The 13,274-nt window shown below is 35.8% G+C and overlaps 1 protein-coding gene across 4 annotated transcripts in view; it reads right to left on the bottom strand.

Annotated features, from left to right (window-relative positions):
* Positions 1 to 13,274, bottom strand: part of SEC24D (SEC24 homolog D, COPII component) — a 113,176-nt gene that overhangs the window by 61,835 nt on the left and 38,067 nt on the right. The window lies entirely within an intron of this gene.

The raw sequence follows: 13,274 nt of genomic DNA, 5'->3' as shown, positions 1-13,274 counted from the left end.
TCAGTTTTCCTGACTGGCAGTCCTACGTCATGACTAGATTATAAATGGTAGATAATGATCCTAAAGCAAAAAAAATGGTCAGTTTAGATTGGTTTTGCTGGCCCAGGTTTTCAAGTTACAGGTATATTTGCAAAGATCAGCACCACTTTTCTTGCTGGAACAGATGTTAGAAACTTCTTAGTAAGACACTCCTTCTTAAGGAGCTATGATATTTAGGAATTCTACAGTTGAGAGATATTTTCCCACAATGCATTTAAACCTTGACCTATTATAGTTTATCTTTTATCCCTAAGGAAGAATTCTATTTTGTTGTCTAATTATAGACCAATTGCAGAAGATATATTTGCTATAAGAATGTGTGGATGAAGAAAATATATTTTAGACTTAAAAACTCTATGAATCAAGTTTGTTTCTTCCATAAAAAAATAAGTGGCAGTTTTCTGTTCCTCAAAGGAAAGTTATAAAATACACTTTAAAGGTGATAGTGTTAAAAATAATAAGCCTGGGAGCACACTCCCTTTGTCTCTCAGCAGAATTGTAAGTTAACCAAAGTCTTCCCTCATTTATATCACTTCTTCATATGGCCATGAAAACACCTTCAAATCACTGTCCTCTGTGCATGAGTCAAGTCTCTATTTAAATGGCAGCTTCTCAATCAGGCCTATCCAACCACCCAACTTAATCTGAAACCTGCCAACTGCCCTTTCCCCAAGCAGCCCTCATCTCCCTAACCCTGCTCTGTTTTTTTCCTTTCTCCATATGTTACATCATTTTCTCATTTTCAGGTTCATAGTCTTGTCTTCTCTCAGTTAAAATGTAAGCTCCATGAGGGTAGACAGAGATCTTTATCTGTTTTGTTCACTGACATGTCTCGAGTAACAAGAACAGGAAGTGGCACATATTGGGTGAACAATAAATGTTTGTTGAATTAAACCTTCATTCAATAAGGCAGACTAAGTAAATTACTAGTTCTTCTTGCAATCCAATCTGCTGTCAATGTAAATACTGCTCAGTTACCGTCCCTGGTGGGCAGCCACATCTACTGGCTAGACCGCTTCCCAGTGACACAGGATATCATCCTTTATGAGCTAATTTCATTTGGGCAAATAACCAGAAGCCATTTGGAGGAAAGACTTAAAAACAGGGTTAAAAAAAGTTGAGAAAAAAGTTTTCACTTAAAAAACGCATGTGACCAATTCAAAAGCATCTGGAGGAGTAAGTACATCTATATATTTATTATATACCATTAATGAGCTGAAAGGAGAGGGAAGATGGCTGCATAATTTATCAAATAAATAAAATTGATAAATATGATCTAATATACATTTTATATCATTTTCCTTTAAGGAGAAATGTGGGGAAAAAAGGAGAAATATAGTCAAAATTATATATTTGAAGTATTTAAATAAAAGATTGGTTCAAAACTTGTAAAACTGTAGCAGCAAGAGAGTATGGAACAAAGTAAGCCAAAAGAAGTTTAGATCTCATCCCATGTTCAAGACTATGATACGCTACTTCAGTTTATCTCCGTAGTTCAGTTTAGGTCTAATAAAAGTGATTGCTGGTGGAGGAGTTCTATGATATCTACCTACACTAGATTTTATAATTATGGCTCTTCTATTTTACCTGCTTTTGCAGAAATATTGTCCCAGGATGCTCTTATTTTCCCAAACAATGAATAACATTTTAAAGATTCTACTCTTCTTTTTTTTTTACATGTCTCACATATATCACCTTTTTTCTCACTCTTCATAAATATACACACATATACACAGTATATATTTTCACATTTATAGTGAAATAATACTGAAAGAAACAACCATCGGAGGGATAAAATTGAAACCTAAGCTAAACTTAGGAAGAATTTAACTGTCCAGGAAATTCTTTAAGCAACTGTTACCCAGTCAGCACAGGTGGTTTTGTCTGCCAGCAATACTAAAAGCAAGGATAATTTGCAGTGAGTCTCCAAATGGTGATTTTTCTTAAGAACATATGTGTGGGAAATAAAACATTTTCTTTGATATAGAACACAGAGATGCAAGTAAATGTCAGATGCCTGGATAGAGATGACTCCAAAATTCAAGTCCTAGCCTTAGCTTGGTTCCTAGATAGTTCAATTTTATTTACTTTTAACTCATTTGGTTAGAAATATAGCATTTACACATGAAGTGGATGTTCAATAAATGTTTACGCAAAGATCTCTATTCTGAAAATCTCATCAAGTTACTTGGCTTCAAAATTCTAATTTTACTCCCAAATATAAATGATATTGTGTAATGAAAATGTATTAAATATTTATTTAGTGCAAAAATGTTCCAGGAACTATTTCAGGCCTTGGGAAAGCAATAGTGAGGAAAAGTCACATGTGGTCCCTTCCTTCAGTCAAATACACAAGCATAAAACCACAAACTGTGATGTGCTATAAGGGGAGCTACAAGGAGTATAAATGTGGGGTATCCTGGAAAGCTCTCCTGAGAATGTGACTTTGAACCAAAATCTGAAAGTTGAATAAAAACTAATTAGGCTAAAAATACAAGACAGGGTGTGAAAGATTGAGGGGAAATTATTCCAGCAAATGTCCATGAAGCATCTTATGGAAAATCAAAAGTTACATAAATGTTTATGTAATGGTGAGTGTTTATCATTTGAATAAAAAGAAAATTATGATATACTATCCAATGACAGGTCCTATGCAACACTTCTTTTTAAAAATATAAATGAGCAGCCAACTCTTTCCAGTTATAAATGAATATAAATGTGGCATATATAACAGTTTCCTCCTTCTTATGTAAGATGTATAACTGGAATCACTGAAGGGGTGTGATAACATCTCTCTTAAATGTCCATTTCCAGTAAACCTAAATCACTGTAGTTTTTGTTTCTCTTCCTTATATATAGTAGACTCCCAAAATCAGTGATTGCTGAGTTAAAATTTTCCATGGAGGAATTTAATATCATATAAAAAATAACCATAACAATAATGTAAAGATGATATTAAGAATAGCTATCATTCCTTATAACAGCTTATTTTATTTTTAAGTAACTATCATGTAAGGAGGTTATCATAATTTCATTTATGAGAGAAATGAGACCCAAAAAGTTAAGTAAATTTTTCAAGGTCACACTACTAGAAGTAGTAGAGTGAATTTGCAGACCCAGCTTCGTGTGATTCCTACACTCCTGCCCTTATTACCTTACTTGTAGTTATGCTAAACTCCTGACAAAGAACTGCTTCAAAACTCACTTGTGGTTCAGACAAACTTGGGAGTCATTTTCAGATATGAAAGGTTTGCGTAAGGTTTTATTTCTTCTCTCCTTTCCTAACTACTCTCCTGCCCTCTTTCCTTCCTTCTCAAAATAGGATTTAATTTAAGTTTTTTGGTTTTAATCAGTGGGATGCCTAGTAAATTTTCAAATATGAAACTTTGAAATATTTGCTTTTCTCGTACTTGAGCACTACAAGGACATCAACTGTATACATTTTAAGCCCTTGTATTATCAAGTCCACAAAATTTGAGCAAAGTTAGTAAAGCAAGGCATAATTAGTGCATTTCACTAATTCTAAAATCTCATCAGTTATAAGAGACAGAGAAGCTTCCAATTGAACAGGACACAATGCTAAGAAGTCATTGTTAATAGGAGCTATTCCTGTTTTAGAAATGTTAAAATGTGAGGAAATGTGGACCTTAGAATTGATGAAGGGGCTCTTGGGTGGCTCAGTCGGTTAAGCATCCGACTTCAGCTCGGGTCATGATCTCACAGTGTGGGTTCAAGCCCTGCATCAGGCTCTGTGCTGACAGTTCAGAGCCTGGAGCCTGCTTCGGATTCTGTGTCTCCCTCTCTCTCTGCCCTTCCCCCACTCACACTGTTTCTGTCTCTCAAAAATAAATAAACGTTGAAAAAAATTAAAAAAAAAAAGAATTGATGAAAATGGTAGCAAGAGGCACTAAAATATTTCCTCTCCAGTGCAGCGCCTCATGAGTGCCCAGCGCTCTATGTCTAATGAGACTGGTCTTGGCTCCTACGTTATGGACGTTGCACACTAAATCACCAGGCATGGAAAGTCATAAAACCCACAGCCACTGAAAATTAAATCAAGGCATGATATTCTCTTGTTTATTCTTACTTCTCCTGAAGGTATTCTCCATTTAGTAAAAAAGATTCATGTGAATAATTTAGTGACTAAGAAAATAAGCTTGGTGCAGTTAGCTTCTAAACTATAACTTAAAATAGAATTCTAACAACCTTTGCCCTGACAAATGTGACTCTTTCTGTATGTCTGCTATAACACCATTCTAAAAAGGGACAAGATTCTGTTCTTCAGCTGCCAAACTTTTTCATAGCACTATATCAACAGTGACCACAATCATCAGGGGATAAAATTCAGTTTCTAAAGTAACTTTATACATGAAAGTATTTTAAATGTTATATTCATAATTCTACTTCTATTTGAGTATATGCATTTTATTTTTCCAAGTTTTTATGTTAATACCTTTTTAAATACTGCATTAAAGCAGACAACTTCAGATTATAATGCTCATATTAAAAACAGATTCAGACTCTTGAAGCTTTCATGTCAGAATGAAGTGAAATAACTTCTAATTTAAGTTATAAGCATTCTTTAAGTTTTTTAAAGGACACAATATTATGTTGTAATCAATTTCATTTCAGAGCATGTTTTTCAGTAAAGCTAGCTAAATTTGGGCTATATGTAAAAATGCATAGTCTCACAACCTTCATGTGTTTTTTAAGTGAATAATACACTTCAGATTTCTTTTATTAAAAGTATAATATAAATGAAACCACTTTGGGTTAGATTGTGTTAGATTGTTCACAAGAATTTCTAACAATATATAGGATGTGTGATAAGTTCATGATAATCCACACTGAATGCACCATAGAGTGGAAAAGTAGACACTAGCAGTCTTCTAGATCTATAGGACATCAGAGCCAGACTTCTCCCTCTTGGGAATAAACACCCAAGATCATAATATAAGGCACAGCAGAGACCTAAGTCATTTCCTGGATCCTAACCCTGTGTCCCACCATTTGGTTACCATCTATTGTACTTTGGAGAAGATAGTCAATTTTTATTGGTTCTGGACATATCTTTATTATGATCAAGATTTCTTCCTACTTGTTTCACTGTTCTGCTCTTTATAATGAAATATAACCCCTCATTAATATGTGATGGAATATACTGATATGTGTATTCATTAGTATGTGCTAAAATACATCTATAATCTATCAAATGATTTTTTTTCTTTACCCACAAAGTCTGATCAGACTGTAGTCATTCAAAAGTACAAAATAAAATCAGATAGCCAAAGTAAGATAAAACCCTTACTTCATTATGTGACATGTTTATCAACAGACTCAAAGTGCTACCAAGGAACTTAATAATTAAGACTTACTGTACAAAAAATATTATTAATTTAGAGGCTTAAAATATCTAGATATCAACCGCCACTCTATAGTTTGGTTTATCTTTGTCTTTTAAATATCTATCCAACCCTGAGAGTGTGTTTATTCAACTAGTACCTTTACTGAATGCCCAGCCTATGGATTTTGGATAGCCTTTGCCTTCAAGGAGTATGAAGCAGTAGCTTAAAGTCACAAGGCTGCAAGAAAAGAGGTTAAGACAGACATTTCATGATAACTCACAAGTTTACAGGAGGAGCAAGAAATCCACTGCTAAACTGACTGCCAGCAAGAAAAAGGAATGCTATTTTATATGTTTAATTAAATAAAACCTCAACAAGCTCATTTATAGCCAGATGTAGTAAAAGAACTTGGAATCTGAAATCTCGAATTCCAGCAGCATTGCTCATTAGCTCTGACTTTAATAGCCTCAGAACCTGTACAGCTTCTACATCTATAAACTTGAATAACACCTATTTCACAAGTTGCTATCTTCCTGAAAGAAGGGTAACACACAGACATAATACTATAGTGAGACAGAATTGTTTTTCCTCTGATGCTTAAATTGCAGTGTAAACTCTGCCAAAATGTTAATTCATGCCGGCAAGACTGAAAAGTCAAATGCATGACCAAGCAATCCCTCCCGCAAATGATGCATAGGAAGTCCAGCCCTGATGTAATGTGTTAGTGTTGGGTCTAATCTCTGACAGTCTTTTCCTTTTTTGTTAACCCCATTTGTCAGTTCTTTGACATTCATTCCTTTTTCTTTGCAATCACTTCTTCATATCTACTGAATCTATCAGAATATGAATAATCGTTAAAGAAAAAGAATTTAGGGGCACCTTGGTGGCTCAGGTGGTTGAGCATCCGACTCTTGATTTCAGCTCAGGTCATGATCCCAGGTTCATGGGATCAAGCCCCACATCAGGCTCCATGCTCAGCATGCTTAAGATTCATTCTCTCTCTCCCTCTCCCTTTCCTTCTCTCTCTACCTCTCTCTCTCTCTCTCCCCTTCTGCCCTTCTCCTCCACTTGAACTGTTTCTAAAATTAAAAAAAAAAAAAAGAAAAAAGAATTTAAATAGTATTTAATAATAGAACAAGCTTCTTCATTAAGTCATAACTAAGGTAAAACTTCCTGAAACCTAAACTCCACAGAACAAAGTTGTACCCATCAGAGTTTTTTCCACACTGCACCAAAATTAGCTGGGTACTTGGAAATTTTCTGTAAGTCCTAGACAAGAGTAATTGTCTTGTCTTCCCTCATAACCCTAAAGTTCACCTCAGTTCCTAGCACAGAGTATTAGGGGATTATAAATCAAGTGAAATTTAAAGACTTGGATAAAAGCTTATCTGCACTATATTAATTCAGCAAGAAAAGAAATTACTTTGACTATTATATCCATTTACAATTTTAAAAATATACACATATTTCAGATTTCTAGTCACAGATGTAGTAAAAGCTTCTGTCATCTGGTTTATAGGTGAAATTACTAAATGCCATGTATAATTAAATCTACACACTTGTCTAAAATGTAAAGATTTCCTATTTTGAAGAAAATGCAAAATTAAGTATAATCTTCAATCCTTTTGCACTGAAACCTGTGTCTACCTCCATTTTTAAAATACAGCATCAAAAATGAAATCACAAGTTACTAAACAAAAGATAACCAATTACTTTCATAGTTAATTACACTGAATGTGGCAATGGGTTTCACTTGAAAAACATACAAAAAATTAAAATTTATGCTAAGGAACATGAAATCTTAAACAATGATGATATATATGCTCTTGGAAATAGCATACATCTCCAAAGCAAATGCTCACAGGGAACATTCTCTGATCATAACTGCTTGGATTAGGTTTATTTTTATCGGCCGTTGCTAACACAGTGGCATGCTTTAAAAGGTTCTGTCAAATAGAAGCAACTAAAAAAAAAAAACTGTATTATATCCTTTTGATAGATGCCAAATCAAGATATCTTTAGAGATATCCTTTTTTTAAATTGCAGCAATGATGGCAATTATTACTCAGATAAGGAGTAAAACCTTAAAGTTTACTATACCTAAAAATAGTAAATAAAATATTGTTCATATGGAGAATAAAAGTATTCATATAACCCACTTACCTTTAAGAAAGATACTTTAAATTTTATTTACTTGATTATAGATTATAAATATCAAATTTCAGCATGTTCCTCATTTTCTATTATTAACTATAATTGCTTAGTTTTTGGTTTCTGGCTCAAGCAGTTAAATATATAATAGTATCACTTATAGATACATGGAACAATGAACTGGTTTAGGGTTAGAGATCAGAAATCCACCATTGAACATATTAAGCTTGGGGTTTCTATGAGGTACCTAAGGAGAGATTTCAGAAAAGTATTTGGGTATGTGAATAAGTAGGAATGACTGAGTGAGACAGTAACAGCACAGTGATTGGAGTTAAGGACCTGGGTGTCTGACTGCCTGGGTTGGAATCCTACCTCTGTGACTTAGTAGCCATTGGCCTTAATGAGTTACCTGACTGTGCCTCATTTTCCTTGTCTCTAAAGTGGGATAATAAATAGGTTGATGTGAAGAACAAATAAATGAACATACATTAAAAAAAAACCAAAAAACCCTTAGAGGAGTGCCTGGATGGCTCAGTCAGTTGAGTGTCAGATTTTGCCTCAGGTCATGATCTCAGGGTTCATGAGTTTAAGCCCTGCATCAGGCTTCATGCGGACAGCCTGGAGCCTGGAGCCTGCTTCAGATTCTGTGTCTCCTTATTTCTCTGCCCCTCCCCTGCTCACACTCTGTCTGTCTCTCTCTCTCTCTCTCTCTCTCTCTCTCTCTCTCTCAAAAATAAACATTAAAAAGTTTAAAAAAAAAAAAACCTTATAGGGGCACCTGGGTGGCTCAGTCACTTAAGCCTCTGACTTTGGCTCAGGTCAGGATCTCACAATTCGTGTGTTCAAGCCCCACATCAGGCTCTGTGCTGACAGCTCAGAGCCTGCAGCCTGCTTCAGATTCTGTGTATCCCCCTCTCTCTGCCTTTTCTCTGCTCACATTTTGTCTCTGTCAAAAATGAATGAATGTTAAAAAATTAAAAAATTAATATAAATTTTTTAAAAACCCCTATAATTTTACTCATTAGTACTCCATAAGACTGACTACTATTATTCCCTTAAGTAATATAGCAGCAGCTGTTACAGATGATATTTGGTCTTTGGAAGGAAAAGAATCCTAAAGAGAGAAGAGAAGATCCCAAGTCCATGCCTTGGTGAACCGCAATATTACATCAGGAAAAAAAAACACAGAGAACTAAAATGTTTCCTGCCTGTGAGGTAGAAAAAAATACACCAGTAAGGTGTCATGGAAACCACAAAGTGAGAGTCTGTCAAGGAACCCTAAATCCTACTTCACCCAGCTTATCAATGTAGTGGAGCAAGGATGGTTCCTTAATGCTAGTGGCTGGCCTCATTCAGGTGAGGTTAATCCCCAAAGAGGAAGACAATTTTTTTGAGAACACACCTTTAGGAACTTCTTCCTGGTGTTTTAATATCCCTTTAATATTTCTTATTTTTTTAACTCTAAGCCTATTTCAACATATAAAAGTAAATGTAGTTCTTTAAATAGAGAATGTCTTCATTCAACCCAGGAGACACTGCTATGTAAGAGACAGTAATCCTTTCTAAATATAGGATATTCATTAAATTTAATCTTACAATTTTATTTGTCTATATATATATATATCAGTATACATATATATGTATACACACACACACACACACACACACACACACACACACATAGTGTATTCAGAATAATCCTGTTTTTAAAGGTCTAAAGAAAAGGAAGAGCTTCTGTGGAGAGAACTGCAATAGAAAAAAACAGTACTGTCAAAATACATTTACTTAGTGTGCAGAGTCTCTAGCAACATGAAAAGAATAGAGTCTGTTATTTTCTCAAGCAGAGCTTCTCCCTAAGTCAGATTCCAAAAATAAGCCACCACTCTAAACTCATCCATTTATTACTTTGGGAAGCATAAGACTAAAATGCAGCATAAATTTTCACCAAAGGAAGGAAAACCTCATGCTGGTGAGGAAATAGTATTTGGTCAGATCAAACAATTTTGGAAAATAGAAAGCACACACATTTGGTCTGTGTGAGAAATGTGTATATGATGGGACGCCTGGGTGGCTCAATCAGTTAAGTATCTGACTTCAGCTCAGGTCACAATCTCACGGTTCATGAGTTTAAGCCCCACATCAGGCTCTCTGTTGCCAACGCAGAGTCTTCTTTGGGTCCCCCATCTCCCTCTCTCTCTGCCCCTCGCCTGCTTTTGCTTTCTCTCTTCCAAAATAAAATAAAAACTTTTAAAAAAAGAAATGTGAATACGTATTGGGGGTAGGGCTTGAACTAAGATTTGAAAGCTTTTCTCAACTAAATACTACATTTCATTTTCAGGAACCTATTACTGAATAATTTCACTGTTAATACTAAATGGTGATAACAAGAAGGTGGTTACAGATTCTGGTTTTGGGTATGAATAGCTGTTGAGTTTTGTTCTGTTTCATGGGAGCTTGGCCTGGGACACCTGGGTCATGGGGAGGAGCAAGGAGGAGAGGTTTTCACTAGTGTGTAGCTGAAAACTGTGCAAATTCATTGCTGTGGACAAAGTGCACAGAAGCTAATACTGCCCAGGGGCAGAAATCCCACGTAGCACACACACTGATACATTACAAAACTGCTGCACAAGCCTCTTTCAAGGTCAAAGTGTTACCTTCTTATTATGAAAAGAACAGATTACTGCAAAATGATTCAGGTGGCATAGGAATGAGTGAGGTAGAGAGTGTACATCCAGAGCAATCCTCCCTCCTCTGCCCCCCTGCCGCCCCCTGCCGGGAGATGTGTCAAGGGTTTGATCTGACATTCTTTAAAGCACACTCATGTTACTATATTTCCCTCAATTTTAGGATTCACATTTAAAAATTGTAAATCCCTGGGACCTTACACATTTTAAAATTGATACATACAGTTGACAACAGTGGTTATCTTGCTAATATATCATGCCACACAGCTGTTAGAAAGAATAAGGCAGCAGCTCTGTAGGTAGCAACATGGTAGGAGTGCCAGATGTTTTTTTTAATGTTTATTTTATTTATTTTGAGAGAGAGAGAGAGAAGGGCAGAGAGGGAGGGAGAGAGAGAAAATCCCAAGCAGTCTCTACATTGTAAGTGCAAAACTGGATGCGGGGCTCAAATCCACAAACCGTGAGATCATGACTTGAGCTGAAACCAAGAGTCGAACATTTAACAGACTAAGCCAACCAGGTGCCCCCCAGAAACTTTAATTGAAAAAAGAAATGTGAAAAAGAGTCTCTATGCTATACGACCATTTATATATTTATTTTTTTAAAGGATGTGTACTTACATGCTGGTATATGCATTTTTCATTTCTAGAAGGAATCATAAAGAATAGGTAAACGTCATCTGTAAGGGGGAGGATAGAATGGTAGGAAGAGACCTTTTTTAACTGTATAGCCCTTTCATATAAGTTTATATTTTACTTATTTAAAATTAATTGACTCATTAAAAAGCAAAATAATACTATGTATTACCATGGACCCATGAGCATGAAGTCTATATATAAAGTCACATATAGGAAGGATAGATACAAATTCATTATAGCATCTGCCCCTAAAGGGGAGGGAGGAGAGGAATGGCCTGATAAAGGAAATACCCTATATAGCTAGGAAGCTTTAATTCCCACAAAATTATTTTAAGAAAATATCACAAAATATTAATATTTGTTAATGATGGGTAGTAGGTATGTGAGTGTGATATTATTCACTAGTCCTCTTTTAATTTAAATTTGTTCAAAGTATAAAATGTGAAATTAAAAATACATCTCACAGTTACTACTACAGAGCCATCAGAACTTCCTAAAATTAAAAAGACGACAACAGCAAACAGAGAGGCTCTCTGATACAATGTTAGAAAGACTGTAAAGCAGTACACCCATTTTAGAAAATGATCTGGCGGTTAATTTTTCTTTTTTTTTAAGTTTATTTATTTATTTTGAGAGAGAGAGACAGAGAGAATGCACAAGGGAGGAGCAAAGAGAGAGGGAGAGAGAATCCCAAGCAGGCTCCATGCCGTTAGTGTGGAGCCTGACTTGGGGATTGAACTCACAAACTGTGAGATCATGACCTGAGCTGAAACCAAGAGTCAGATGCTCAACTGACTGAGCCACCCAGGTGCCCCTGGCAGTTTCTTATAAAATTAAATAAACATGTACCTCATGAGCCAGCAAACTACTTATAGGTATTAATCCAAGAGAAATGACTATATGTCCACAGAAAGACTTGTACGAGAATATTCATGGAATTTTCACTCACAACAGCCAGACACTGGAAACAGCCCAGATGTTCATCATAAAAGACTAGCTAAACAAACTGGTATGCCCATACACTAAAATACTATTCACACTAAAAAAAAGAACACATTACTAATACAGGCAATAGCATGTTTATGGTGCTCTAAACATTAAGCTGCTGGCAGAAGCCTAACACAGAAGAGTGCATACCCTAGAAGTCTGTTTACATGAGCACCTAGAAGAGGCAAAACAAATCTATGGTGGAAAAAAATCAGAACGATGGTTGCCAAGGAAGAAAGGTTGTTAGGGGAGGCTGGTGGAAGGGGCAGGAGACACTTCTAAGAATGACAGTAATGTTTTTCATCTTCAGAGGGGTTTGAGTTGCACAGATATATCCATTTGTCAAAATTCAGTGAATCGTATTTAAGATATGTGCATTTTACTGTAAATCAATTTTACCTCAAAAGGAAAAACAATCTGTAAGAAAATATTGAACTCTCATTAATGCCATGAATGCTGGAGTATTTAGGGGGAAATGTACTAATTAATGTCTGCAATTTACTCTGAAATGCATTTAAAAAAGGCGGATTGATGGACAGATGACTCAAAACGTGACAAAGCCAAGAATAGTTAAATATTAATGGTGGAATCTAGGTGGCAGATATATAGGTGTTCACCATAAAATTCTTTCAAGTTTTCTGTACGCTTTAAAATTTTCATAATGAAATGTGAAAATAGCTAAAAAATTATTTCTAGCTATTATTTGAAACACATATCATATTTAAACATGGATCTCTTTGCCATTACATATTGGTCTACCTTATCCTTATTAAGCATAGGGATTCAAAGAGGACTTTATAGACATTATATTAAATTTCTGGGTCCATCATATAAGAGACCACACTTAAAATAAGTATAGTAAATACTGAATGTACTTCTTGATTTACAAATATGAGACCATAGTGCATGTAATATTGGCTTCCAGGAATAGCCCCTTCTATGCTCCGCTCTAAGCCAGTTCACTCCACTCCCAAAGAGAGGGCAGCATTCTGCCATACTACAAGGAGAATGAGTGGACATCTCAAAGGGCATGAAAGCCAGTGTCCACACGGACGCATTCTCTCTCCCGTTTCCTCCATCCCTGAGGTGATGTAAAGCAGACCCCTCTTCCTCTTCCCCATGCCACCATGATGCCCATAACAGCTGGCACAGCCAGACCACGAAAGGGGACAAATCTGTTCTCCTGTGCAGATGGTCTGCCTTTTGCTCAGATGCTGTTAGGTGCTCACTACATCAGCCAAGCTTAAAGAACCATTAAAGGGAAGCTGAGGGTTCAGTTGGGAAGAGAATCTGGGTGCAGCAAAAGGAATCCAGGGTTCAATGTAGCTGACTGGACTAGTGCAATAGGGTTATGGCCAAAGCTCCAGCCAGAATTAAAGCTTTTCCTAACCTATTTTACTAGCTCTACTATAGTACCTTATGTCTCTATG

Source organism: Herpailurus yagouaroundi, unplaced genomic scaffold, assembly GCF_014898765.1.
Source record: "Herpailurus yagouaroundi ecotype Mexico unplaced genomic scaffold, PumYag 28, whole genome shotgun sequence".
Classification (NCBI taxonomy): domain Eukaryota; kingdom Metazoa; phylum Chordata; class Mammalia; order Carnivora; family Felidae; genus Herpailurus; species Herpailurus yagouaroundi.
The sequence above is the reverse complement of the archived record's forward strand: the minus strand, read 5'-3'. Positions and strand labels throughout refer to the sequence as shown.